General features: G+C 43.1%; 1 long non-coding RNA gene across 1 annotated transcript in view; it reads left to right on the top strand.

The window, feature by feature from the left end:
• LOC132823873 (uncharacterized) overlaps positions 1-12753 on the top strand; it is an 89899-nt gene that overhangs the window by 67019 nt on the left and 10127 nt on the right. Inside the window, exon 2 of the long non-coding RNA XR_009645606.1 lies at positions 11956-12060. This is a non-coding gene — a long non-coding RNA (uncharacterized LOC132823873). The remainder of the gene's footprint in view (positions 1-11955; positions 12061-12753) is intronic.

The raw sequence follows: 12753 nt of genomic DNA, 5'->3' as shown, positions 1-12753 counted from the left end.
TTCAGCCCATCATGTCTGCACCACCTCTTTGAATGAGCCATTCACCTAATCCTATTTGTTTGCTTCCTTTTGCAATCTGGTATATTCTTCCTTTCCACATAACTGTCTAATTCACTTTTCAATACTTCTATTGAATATGGCTCTGTTCGTACTACCTGGAAGTGCTTTCCAGATCCTAACCACTTACTGTGTGAAGCAAAGTTTTTCCTCATTTCACCATTTATGCCCTCTTGTTTTGAATATTATTGAATACAAGGTTCTTTGTCCTGTATCTACTGTCACGACTCCTCGTGATTTTAAATATTTCTATCAACTCTGTCTTCCCTTCTCCAAGGAAAACAGTCCTAACTTTTCTATTCTATCTTAAATAACTGAAGTATCTCATGGTGAAAACATTTCTGTGAATCTTTTCTTCTTTCTTGCTAATGCCTTCAGATCTTTGCTGAAGTATAGCATCCAGAATGAGACACAATACTCCAGTTGAGATTGAACTAGTGGTTTATACATATTTAACCTAATCTACTTACATGTGTCCTTAATTAATAAAACCTGTGATATTGAATGCTTTATGAACCACTCTTCTGACCTCTCCTGCCACTTTCAACAAGTTATTACTTATACATGCACGTCATCCTCTCCTGTACTTATTTCAATTATAAGAAAGTGAGGACTGCAGATGCTGGAGAGTCAGTCGAAAAATATGGCTCTGCAAAAACACAGATCAGGCAGTATCCAAGGAGCAGGAGAATCGACATTTCGGGCATCAATCCTTCATCAGGAATTCCATGCCATTTTCAAACCTATTTAGATTATGCTGTCTATATTATTCCTTCTTCAGGAAAGCATCATTGGACTTGAAATATTAACTCTGCTTTCTCTCCACAGATGCTGCCAAACCTGCTTGAGTTCCTCCAGCAATTTGTTTCTTTTGTGTCAGAATTCCAGCATCCACAGTTCTTCACTTTATTTAAGTTAGACAGCATCAGGTTGAAAGTGAAAAATATATACAATGTAGCAATGTGGGAAAAGTTTTTTTTAAGATGATCAAAAAAAAGGAAGAAAATAAACTGAGGGTAAACTTGCAAGTAATGTTATGACAGACAACAAAAGCTGCTTCAAATTAATACAAAAGGAGAGAGGTCGCTTGAATGAGGCTGGGGAAATAATAATGAGGAACCAGGAAGTGACTGAGAAGTTGAATAAATACTTTGCATCAATCTTCACAGTAGGAGACACTAATAAAATTCACAAATTATTGCATATTCAAAGGAAAAAAAAAGGAGAGGAAATAAATACAATTGGTTATTAGTAGAATAAAAGTGGGAGGGAAACTAACAGGGTTAAAGATTAATATGACCCCTGGATGTGATGGGATCCTTCCTTAGACATTAAAATAAGTAGCTACAGAAACGATGGATGCACTGGTAATTTTGAAGAATGCTTAGATTCTGCAAATCCCAGAGCTTTGAAGAACTGCCAAGAAACACCTTTATTTAAAAAAGGAAAGGAGACAAAAAAAGGGTGATTAAAGGCCGGTTAGTTTAATGTTTGTTGTTGCAAAAATGTTAGAGTCTATTGCAAAGGATGTAATAGCACAGTATTTAGAAATGCATCCTATGATCAAGCAAGGTCAGCATGGCTTTATGAAGGGGAAATCATGCCTGGCAAACCTGCTAGAGTTCTTTGAGAAGGGATGAAGCAGTGGATGTAATACATTTGGATACAGAAAGTGTTTGATAGGGTACCACTTGTTAGGAGGCTACTTAAGATATGAGCTTATGGCATTGAAGGTAATTGGTGGCAGGGTAGGAAAGCATTCAGGCTCTGTGCCCATATGCTCCATCTCACCTGCCACATTTGTTTTTTTGTTTTGTTTCTTAATTTCTCTCTTGTATCAAAATTCACACTTCCTTTTCTGTGGCTGCAATGGAGGAAGTCAGTTATGAGGGCCTGCTACAGCAGTGACAGCTTGATAGATCTGGCTGTCCATTCCTCATGGCTTTAATGTCTGTGGCATTTTTAAAGGTTTCATTGTTGGTGGGTCTGGTCCATTCCTCCTGGTGATGGTACAGTGGTCTCAGTTGTGGCAGCATGGTGCTTTTGTTTTGTTCTTCATGATTATGGCAGCAACAAGTGGTGGATGTGGGTGGTGACTATTTGAGCGACTGCTTCAGTGTTGATGACTTGGTGGGTCGAGTCTGTCCCTCCTTGCTATGGCAGTAATGCAGTGGCTTCAGTGGTGGCATTGTGGTATGTCAGGTCCAGAAATCCTTGTGTTAGTGTCCTCAGGGGCAGCTTTGGTGGCAGCATCTCACAGCTACTCCAAAAAAAACAGGAGTTGTAGAAGGAGCAAGAGATCAACTTCGTCCTATGTCTCAATTATTTCTTTTTAATAATTTCTGTAATTAAAATAGCACCGAATTGTGGTCTTATACACATCTCACTGTATTTTCATAAATAGATAAATTTCTATTCTTTTCTAGCATGGTTTAGAGGAGTCTTCATCGGATAAAAGACAGACTTTAATGCGATAATTTTCACGATGACAACCTGTAACTAGTGATATGCCACAAAGATTAGTGCTGGGGCCACCACTATTTACAATATCTATAAATGAGCTGGATGAGATAAGTGAATGCACTATAGCCAAGCTTGCAGATGACACAAAAATAGGTCGGAAGGTAAGTGGAAAGGATGATGCAATCTGCAGTGGGATATAAACACGTAATGCGAGTGGGCAAAACTTTGGCAGATGGGATATATTGTGGAAAATTATGAAGAATAGAGAAGATAATATTCCTTAAATGGAGAAAAATAATGCAGTAATTTTGGAATGGAGGCATTTTGGGAAATTCGTCCATGAGTCACAAGAGGTTAGCATCCAGGTTCTGCAGGTAATAAGGAAGGCAAATAGAATGTTGGCTTGTATTTCAAAAGAGTGGAGTGTAAAAGTTGAAAATTTTTGATAAAACTAAACAATTCACAACCAAACCACAGCTGAAATAATATGATCAGTTTTGGCCCCTTATCTGAGGAAAGATTTTCTGCCATCAGAGAGAGCCGAGTGAATGTTCTCTGGACTGCCATCAGATATGGCGGAACTGTCATATGAGGGAAAGTTGAATAGATTATACCTGTACTTAACACAGAGAAGAATGAGAGATGGCCTTATGGTGACACATAAGAATCTTAGGGACCTGACAGAGTAATATGCAAAGTTGTTTCTCCTTGTGGGAGAGTCTAAGGCCAGAGGGCATAAGTTTAGAATATAGGGTCATTCAATTAAGATGTGGATGTTGTAGTGAATCTATGGAATTCTTTGCTACAGAGGGCAGTCAGTATATTCAAGACTAAGATAGATTTTTAATCAGTAATGGAATTGAGGATCATGGGGCCAAAGCAAAAATGTACAGCTTGAGCATTATCAGATAAACAAGATCTCATTGAATGACAGAATATATGTGCTGGACTGAATGGCCAATTTTCTTCTTACGTATTGTGGTCTTGTTTATATCTTCTTTCCATATTCTTTCTACAAAATGTATAGTAACTGGAGCAAAGCTCTGAAATTGAATTTCAGTTGAAGTGTGTGGTGCTGGAAAAACACAGCCGGTCAGGCAGCATCCAAGGAGCAGGAGAATTAACTTTTTGAGCACAAGCCCTTCATCTTGAATTGCATGTAATTTAGGCACTCAAAACCCGACTTCTCATTTAGACCCTAGTGTATGATGAGTGCATTAGCTTTAAGAATCATCAGCACTGCATTTTGACTACCATGGTGGTGTTCTTGAGGTGATCTGGAGAATTTGGGACTGTACACTGACAACCACCTGATTTATAGTGTTGGTATAAGCAACAACACTGCAATGTACCAATGTTTAGCAATGCTGGAAACAAACAAACATCACAAGCTGATCCATCCCTTCTTCCAATAGCTTTAACAACACCCATTTCCTCTTCTCCATGCATGGGACCATGATTTTATACGTGTTGTTCCCACACCTTAACTCAATGTGGTACTTCAACTTGTCACGTGGTTCATAATCATTTGCCTAAATTTTTCAAATTGGTAGTGGGAGAAATTTGATTAATTGCTTTATCTTGAAAGCTTTTTCTAGATTTCCAAGTTATTTGAAATGTGGAATTGTCCTTTTGATTATCAGTTTTGACATCCGTATTTAATCTTGGGACAAATTTCACTACATTTTCAAGATGCAGCTATTGCTTTTAGTTCTGATTTTGTTTTTGGAACTGTGTATTTCAAACTTCATTGATCTTTTCTTATGATTTAATTCAATATGCGATTGTGTCCAAGATGTATTAATTTTGGAAAAGTGATTTGTCTTTTCTTCTTACTGAGTCCTGGATTTTTAATTGGCAGCTTAGAAATTTTTGTTCTTCATGTCTGTGGAGCTCTCAAAGACAAATTTATCATTACAGCCTGCTGTCTCTGAGGAACTCCATTAGCATTTCCCAAACAAGATATTAAACTTAGTTATTGATTGCCTTGCAATATTCCAATCTTGCATAAAGGTAGAGAGACATTTAAAGCAATACATATAAATTTGCTGTTCAGTTATGTTCAATTCTCTGCTAAACCTAAAACAATGTCAGACCCAGAAATTTCCTAGTTACCATAGTATTTAAATTGGTTAAAAAAAGGCATATGTTCACAGCAGAATTTTTTTAAAGAAATGACTGACATACATTTACAAACTTAAACCCATGACAAATGCTGTATACAAGAAGGATAGCAACAGATTTGTGGGAGAGGGAAAAAAACACCACCTACAAGTTCCTGTTCAAGATAAAGATGTATCTTTTCCATTTTTTTCAATTTTTAATGGTAAACTGAAATGACGAAAATAGCTGGTTTAAAAATCGAGGATTGTTGAAGGAATGCTGCACTTATTAAATGCAAGTTATCTGACACTCAAGTGCTGCTTATGTTGTTTGTTCAAATGGTCCTGAGGAACGTTTAGTTACAGGAACCAGAGGGTTCTGTATAAATGGGAATTTGGCTGGCAACAAGTAGCTAATTAATCTGTGAAACAGTGATCATTTACCGATGACAAAAACTTCCTGTCTGCCAGCAGCTTTGTCTCTCAGGTAGCTTAGGAGTGTGAAAGTTCAGGGGAGAAGCCATTGGTCCTCTGAAGGGAAGGAGCTGTTTCTGTTGTGCAATAAAAAAAATCTCCAGTCTGGAGACAGGCAGATTATTTTTCCTCATTAGTTGCTGTAAACTATGACTTTAATTAAGACATCTTAATATGCCTTTATAAGTGTGAACTTGTGCTTCCAAGCAAGCAAAGGTGAAAGAAGATTGCAAAACAGCATTCTGATCTTCAAAAGAACCATCTCTGCAAACAAGGACCATTAGAACCGCCTTCCCAATTTTCTCATTTACTCACAACAACCATGTATTTTGTGTGGTTTTCTATGTATCCAGCTTCACAGCCCTCCAAACTGGCTCTTTGCTAGTTCTACCCTCTTGCATATCCTCATTTTTAATCCACGTGGGTGTCCATGCTGTTAGAGTCATAAAGATTTACAGCACGGAAACAGACCCTTTTGGCCCAACTCATCCATGCCAACCAGATATCCTAAACTAATCTAGTCCCATTTGCCAGCACTTGGCCATATCTTTCTAAACTTGTCCTATTCATATACCCATCCAGATGCTTTTTAAATATTGTAACTGTACCAGCCTCCATCCCTTCCTCTGGCAGCTCATTCCATACGCACACCACTTTCCGTGTGAAAAAGTGGCCCCTTAGGTCCCTTTAAGTCTTTCCCCTCTCACCCTAAACATATACCTGTCGTTCTGGACTCTCCCACCCCAGGGAAAAGACCATTGTCTATTTATCCCATCCATGCCCCTTATGATTTTATAAACCTCTATAAGGTCACCCCTCAGACTCTGTTCTAGGGAAACAGCCCCAGCCTATTCAGCCTCTCCCTTCAACTTGAACCCTCCAACCCTGGAACCATCTTTGTAAATCTGTTCTGAACCCTTTCAAGTTTCACAACATCCTTAATATAGAAGGGAGACCAGAATTGCATACAATCTTTGAAAAGTGGCCTAACCAATGTCCTGTACAGCTGCAAATGTGTTGCTGGTCAAAGCACAGCAGGTTAGGCAGCATCTCAGGAATAGAGAATTCGACGTTTCGAGCATAAGCCCTTCATCAGGAATAAGAGAGAGAGAGCCAAGCCGGCTGAGATAAAAGGTAGGGAGGAGGGACTAGGGGGAGGGGCGATGGAGGTGGGATAGGTGGAAGGAGGTCAAGGTGAGGGTGATAGGCCGGAGTGGGGTGGGGGCGGAGAGGTCAGGAAGAGGATTGCAGGTTAGGAGGGCGGTGCTGAGTTGAGGGAACCGACTGAGACAAGGTGGGGGGAGGGGAAATGAGGAAGCTGGAGAAATCTGAATTCATGCCTTGTGGTTGGAGGGTTCCCAGGCGGAAGATGAGGCGCTCCTCCTCCAGCCGTCGTGTAGTTGTGTTCTGCCGGTGGAGGAGTCCAAGGACCTGCATGTCCTCGGTGGAGTGGGAGGGGGAGTTAAAGTGTTGAGCCACGGGGTGATTGGGTTGGTTGGTTCGGGCGGCCCAGAGGTGTTCTCTGAAGCGTTCCGCAAGTAAGCGGCCTGTCTCACCAATATAGAGGAGGCCACATCGGGTGCAGCGGATGCAATAGATGATGTGTGTGGAGGTACAGGTGAACTTGTGGCGGATATGGAAGGATCCCTTGGGGCCTTGGAGGGAAGTGAGTGTGGAGGTGTGGGCGCAAGTTTTACATTTCCTGCGGTTGCAGGGGAAGGTGCCGGGGGTGGAGGTTGGGTTGGTGGGGGGTGTGGATCTGACAAGGGAGTCACGAAGGGAGTGGTCCTTGCGGAACGCTGATAGGGGAGGGGAGGGAAATATATCCTTGGTGGTGGGGTCCGTTTGGAGGTGGCGGAAATGGCGGCGGATAATACGTTGTATGCGCAGGTTGGTGGGGTGGTAGGTGAGAACCAGTGGGGTTCTGTCTTGGTGGCGGTTGGAGGAGCGGGGCTCAAGGGCGGAGGAGCGGGAAGTGGAGGAGATGCGGTGGAGGGCATCGTCGATCACGTCTGGGGGGAATCTGCGGTCCTTGAAGAAGGAGGCCATCTGGGTTGTGCGGTGTTGGAATTGGTCCTCCTGGGAGCAGATGCGGCGGAGACGAAGGAATTGGGAATATGGGATGGCGTTTTTACAGGGGGCAGGGTGGGAGGAGGTGTAGTCCAGGTAGCTGTGGGAGTCAGTCGGTTTATAATAGATGTCTGTGTTGAGTCGGTCGCCCGAGATAGAAATGGAAAGGTCTAGGAAGGGGAGGGAGGAGTCTGAGACAGTCCAGGTGAATTTCAGGTCGGGATGGAAGGTGTTAGTAAAGTTGATGAACTGTTCAACCTCCTCGTGGGAGCACGAGGCAGCGCCGATACAGTCATCGATGTAGCGGAGGAAAAGGTGGGGGGTGGTGCCAGTGTAGTTGCGGAAGATGGACTGTTCCACATATCCTACGAAGAGGCAGGCATAGCTGGGGCCCATGCGGGTGCCCATGGCAACTCCTTTAGTTTGGAGGAAGTGGGAGGATTGAAAAGAGAAGTTATTCAGGGTGAGGACCAGTTCAGTCAGTCGAAGGAGGGTGTCAGTGGAAGGGTACTGGTTAGTGCGGCGGGAAAGGAAGAAGCGGAGGGCTTTGAGTCCTTCGTGATGGGGGATGGAGGTGTACAGGGACTGGATGTCCATAGTGAAAATAAGGCGTTGGGGACCGGGGAAGCGAAAATCCTGGAGGAGGTGGAGGGCGTGGGTGGTGTCCCGAACGTAGGTGGGGAGTTCTTGGACTAAAGGGGACAGGACCGTGTCGAGGTATTGGGAGATGAGTTCGGTGGGGCAGGAGCAGGCTGAGACAATGGGCCGGCCGGGGCAGGCAGGTTTGTGGATTTTGGGCAGGAGGTAGAAACGGGCGGTGCGGGGTTGTGGGACTATGAGGTTGGAGGCGGTGGATGGGAGATCCCCTGAGGTGATGAGGTCCTGGATGGTCTGGGAGATGATGGTTTGGTGGTGGGAGGTGGGGTCGTGGTCAAGGGGGCGATAAGAGGAGGCGTCCGCGAGCTGGCGTTTGGCTTCAGCGGTGTACAGGTCAGTGCGCCAAACTACCACCGCGCCTCCCTTGTCTGCGGGTTTGATGGTGAGGTTGGGATTGGAGCGGAGGGAGTGGAGGGCTGCACGTTCTGAGGGTGAGAGGTTGGAGTGGGTGAGAGGGGTGGACAGGTTGAGTCGGTTGATGTCACGGCGGCAGTTGGCTATAAAGAGGTCGAGGGCGGGTAGGAGGCCTGCACGGGGTGTCCAGGTGGATGGGGTGTGTTGGAGGCGGGAGAAGGGGTCGTCAGAGGGTGGGCGGGAGTCTTGGTTGTGAAAGTAGGCACGGAGGCGAAGGCGGCGGAAGAATTGTTCAATATCTCGCCGCGTGTTGAACTCATTAATCCGAGGGCGTAGGGGAACGAAGGTGAGGCCCCTGCTGAGGACTGATCTTTCATCCTCAGAGAGGGGGAGATCTGGAGGGATGGTGAAAATCCGGCAAGGCTGGGAGCTAGGACCTGGTGTGGGACTGGAGCTGGAGCTGGAGCTGGGGGCGGGGTTAGGGGCGGGGACAGAGATCGAAGTAGGGGCGGAGTTAGACGTGGTGACGTTGCTCGACGTGGGGGCGGGGTCATGCGTCGTGACGGAAATAAGCGTGGGGGCGGGGTTACGTGAAGCGACGGGAGATGGCGTGGGGGCGGGGTTATGCGTAGTGACGAAAGACGGCGTGGGGGCGGGGAAACCTGAGGATTTGTGCTCCTGCAGGTTAGTGATGTCAGTGGGGGCGGAAGTGGCTGCGTCGACGGCAACCGGAGGGGCGGAAATGGTTGCGGCGACGGAGGAGTGGTGGTCATTCCCGGTGGCCGCGTGGGTCGCGGGTCCATCGGCGATTGTGGAAGCGGTTGTGTGTGTGGTGGTCACCGGGGCAGTTGTAGGGGCGGCGATCGCGGGGGCTCCGAGGTCGGTGGGGGCGGAAGTGACGTCACGGTGGGCGGCGGCCTTTGGTGCCGCGGGCGCTGTGGAGGCCACATGTGTAATGGCGTCCGACAGGCCTGTACAGCCACAACATGACCTTCCAACTCCTATATCTGGTATTCAATACTCTGACCAATAAAGGAAAGCATACGAAAAGCCACCTTCTCTATCCTATCTGCCTGTGACTCTATTTTCAAGGAACTGTGAACCTGCACTCCAAGGTCTCTTTGTTTACCGATACTTTTTTTTTGTTCCTTAGGCCTCGGACTATGGCATTCCCTCACCAAATGTTTCCATCTATCTTCCTATCTTTCATCATTAAAAATGCTCTTGACTCTTTGGCCAAGTATTTAAAATCATTAATGGGCTCTTTCCAGTTCAAAGTCAAGGTTTGTTAGATTAAACATGGTGAGGTGCCAGGGATATTTAGCTATTTTTAAAGTTTCTATATATGTATACAAGTTGCCTTTGTTAAAAGCATAGAGGATAAGTGTTGGTAGCATTGGTCTAGGCTTCAAACAAGCTTTCTTAACAAAAACTTTCTTTAATGTGATGATTCGCTCAGTAGAATTTAAAACACGCTGCTTTTGCTTAATGGCATCGGTTGCTTGTTTCTTAATCCCACCAGTATCTTCAACAGCATCAGTTTTGAACTGACAGTATTCTGGGAGGTACCTTCATTTTCACTATTGGTTTCCAAATATGGATTCATTTAATTTTGGTATATGTGATGTGCTTGAAAATACACAATTTTAAATGCGACTCTTCTCTCTTGTTTTAACATTTAGCAGAGGCGAAGTTGCAAGAAAGAAGGAGATGCACACACATCTCATTGTTCATGGATTTTTAAAATTCACATGGGAGATGTGCGCATCACTGACTAGCTGGTATTTATTGTCTGCCTCTAGTTGCCTTTTGGGAAGGTGGTGGTGAGCTGCTGTCTTGAACTGCTGCAATAGCTTGTAGACCCACAGGCCATTAGGGAGGGAGTTGCGAGATTTTGACCCAGTAACAGTGAAGGGCCAATGATATATTTCCAAGTCAGGATGGTGAGTGATTTGGTAGAGGTCATCCCTGTATCTGTTGTCCTCAATCTTTTAGATGGAAGTGGTGGTGAGTTTCGAAGGTGTTGCCTAAGGATATTTGATGAATTTCTGAAGGGCATCTTGTAGGTAGAATATACTGCTGCTATTGAGTGTCAGTGATGGATGGAATGCATGTCGGTACAATGTAATCTCTTACCTTCAGTGAATGTAGGCAATTGAGTTGTTCTCCCCCAAAATCTTCTCTCCAACTTTGAGTTGTTACCCCCCCAAAAAAATTGAAAATTATGCTGCAGTTGTTTAAGGCTGTTAGTCAACATGTGCAGTATTCTGTTCAGTTCTCAACACTAAATCCTAAGGATGAGATAGGGACTAAAAAGGTTGAATTATATTGAAAGTAAAATGAAGCCTAGTCTCTTTATGGAATCATGATGGGGATGAAATGGTTCATTTGTGTGGATTAGTTACACAAGCTGAGTTTGTGTTCCTTTGAGAATGGAAGATTAAGTAGTGATTGAACTGAGATGATGATGATTAATAGGATAGATAGAGGGAAACTCAGAATAAGAGTTCATAACTTAGTGAGAGCTAGCCTGTTCATGGTGACATCAGGAAACATGTTCTCACACAGCATTGAAAATCTTGAACACTCGCCTCAAATGATGAACACACATTTCGAAAACTTCAAAACCAAGATTAATAGATTTATTTTGTTGGGATGTGGAACCAAGGTAAGTAAGTAGACAAGATACAGATTGTCCAGGATCGAAGTCTGAATTTTTTTTACTTCAGTTTCCATGTCAATATCTGGAAATACGGTTAGTTTGAACTTCATGTTTAGAAGGCATCAGTCCAATATGAAAAATGGACCCAGTTCAAGTCACCATGTTAAACCTCATCCAGAGATTTGTAGACAATGAAGGAAGTAATCCAAAAGTATACATTTTTTTTCCCAATATTGCAAATTTGAATTGGGAAAGAAAAAGAACTTTTACTAATTTGACGTTGAAATTTACTTTCAGCTGTCTGTCATGGACTACTTTAGTGACTGTGCCTCTTTTGACTGTCTGTCTTTCTTTTTCTGGCTCTACACTTCTGGCTGCTAAAGCTGTACTCTAGTCTTTATTCACCAGCACAACTCCATTTTTTTGCCAGCAGCTATCTCATGGAGTCACCTGTACAAAACCAGTGTAGTTCAGTGACTTTCTCTACAGCAGAGCTAAAAATACTTGCAGTGTCAAGAGTGTAAATCTCTCTGTGTCTTGCAATTCTCATATTCATTTCTCCTTTTGAACTCCTATTCAGTGACTCTTGGACTGTCCTGAGTAACATGGTGAAAACCTGACAATAGTCCCTTCAATTGTTGGTGTACAATTGCATGTTGCCACCTACCAACTTCTGGAACTGAGTTTGCTCTGAGTATTAGATTTCATGGAGAGTATTGGCTTGCTCAGTTTAAAAGAAATAGATATAACTGGGGGATTCAATCACATACTGTATGGGCAGAAACTTGGGCTTAATGCTGTGTCAAGCTGAATATTGTGCAATCACATTATATGAGCTGAACTAATTATTGGAGATTTTGATCAGTTTTTTTGTATATCCCAAGTTGATGATGTGTTTATTACTTAAGTACAGTGACATTTATTCATATGTCTGAATTTGCTTGTTTTCTCCAATTTTTTCATTTTCCTGGAAGCTGGTATATATTTTTGATTCAGTTAACTCTACAATACATTAAATTAATGCATTTTGTGCAGTAGTTACATATTTAATGTCATATTTTTATACATAAAATTAGACTTGGTTATATGCTGTTTATGGTTATCTTTATTTTACAGATGAATGGAAATGACCTGCCTAGAGTTCATGCTGTACTTGGTGACAACAAATGTGATCTGGATTCTGCTGTTTCAACTTTAGCCTATGCTTATTTCCTTTATAAGGTACAAGCATTGTGCAAAATACAACTTAAAAAAAAATCTATATGTATACAAATAAAGGCAGGAGTGATGAATTACAAAGTAAAGCTAACTGGTAATCTCTTTGAACTGTAGCACATAAATTAGTTAGATTTTCCAATGATGGGAGTGTTCTTGGCAACTAGATTTGGATGAGGTTTGAGAGTGATAAGTGTTCTTACATTGAAAACAAATCATTAAATGACATAAACTATTTTGAAATTTCTGAAATTTTGCAATTTTTCAATTGTCTGAACAGGTGGAAGAGAGTTCTTAGAGGAGCATTTTTTCCCCTAGCATATTTGTTAGACATTTGACATCTAGCCAGTGCTGTCCCACCTTCAGGAGAGGCTTCAAAGCCAGTTAAATTCTGAAGTCTAGTTACTGTTGTAATATCCTTTCACAAAGGATGACCAGAGCAGTGAGCTAAGTAGATACAGTACGTTAGCTCAGTTGGCTAGATCAGTGGTTTGCAATGCATAATGCCACTAACAGCTTGGGTTCAGTTCCTGTGCTTGGTGAAGTCATTCTGAAGATTTTGCCTTCTTGAGGTGTGGTGACCCTCAAGTTAAATCAACTAGCAGCCATCTCTGTCTGAGAGATGAGCAATGGGTGACCTTCACTGCAGAGATGGTGTAGTGTCATGGTAATGTCACTAGACTAGTAATCCCGAACCCC

This window comes from Hemiscyllium ocellatum, chromosome 2 (genome assembly GCF_020745735.1).
Source record: "Hemiscyllium ocellatum isolate sHemOce1 chromosome 2, sHemOce1.pat.X.cur, whole genome shotgun sequence".
NCBI classification, from domain to species: domain Eukaryota; kingdom Metazoa; phylum Chordata; class Chondrichthyes; order Orectolobiformes; family Hemiscylliidae; genus Hemiscyllium; species Hemiscyllium ocellatum.
Note: the sequence above shows the minus strand (reverse complement) of the source record. Positions and strands in the feature narration are given on the sequence as shown.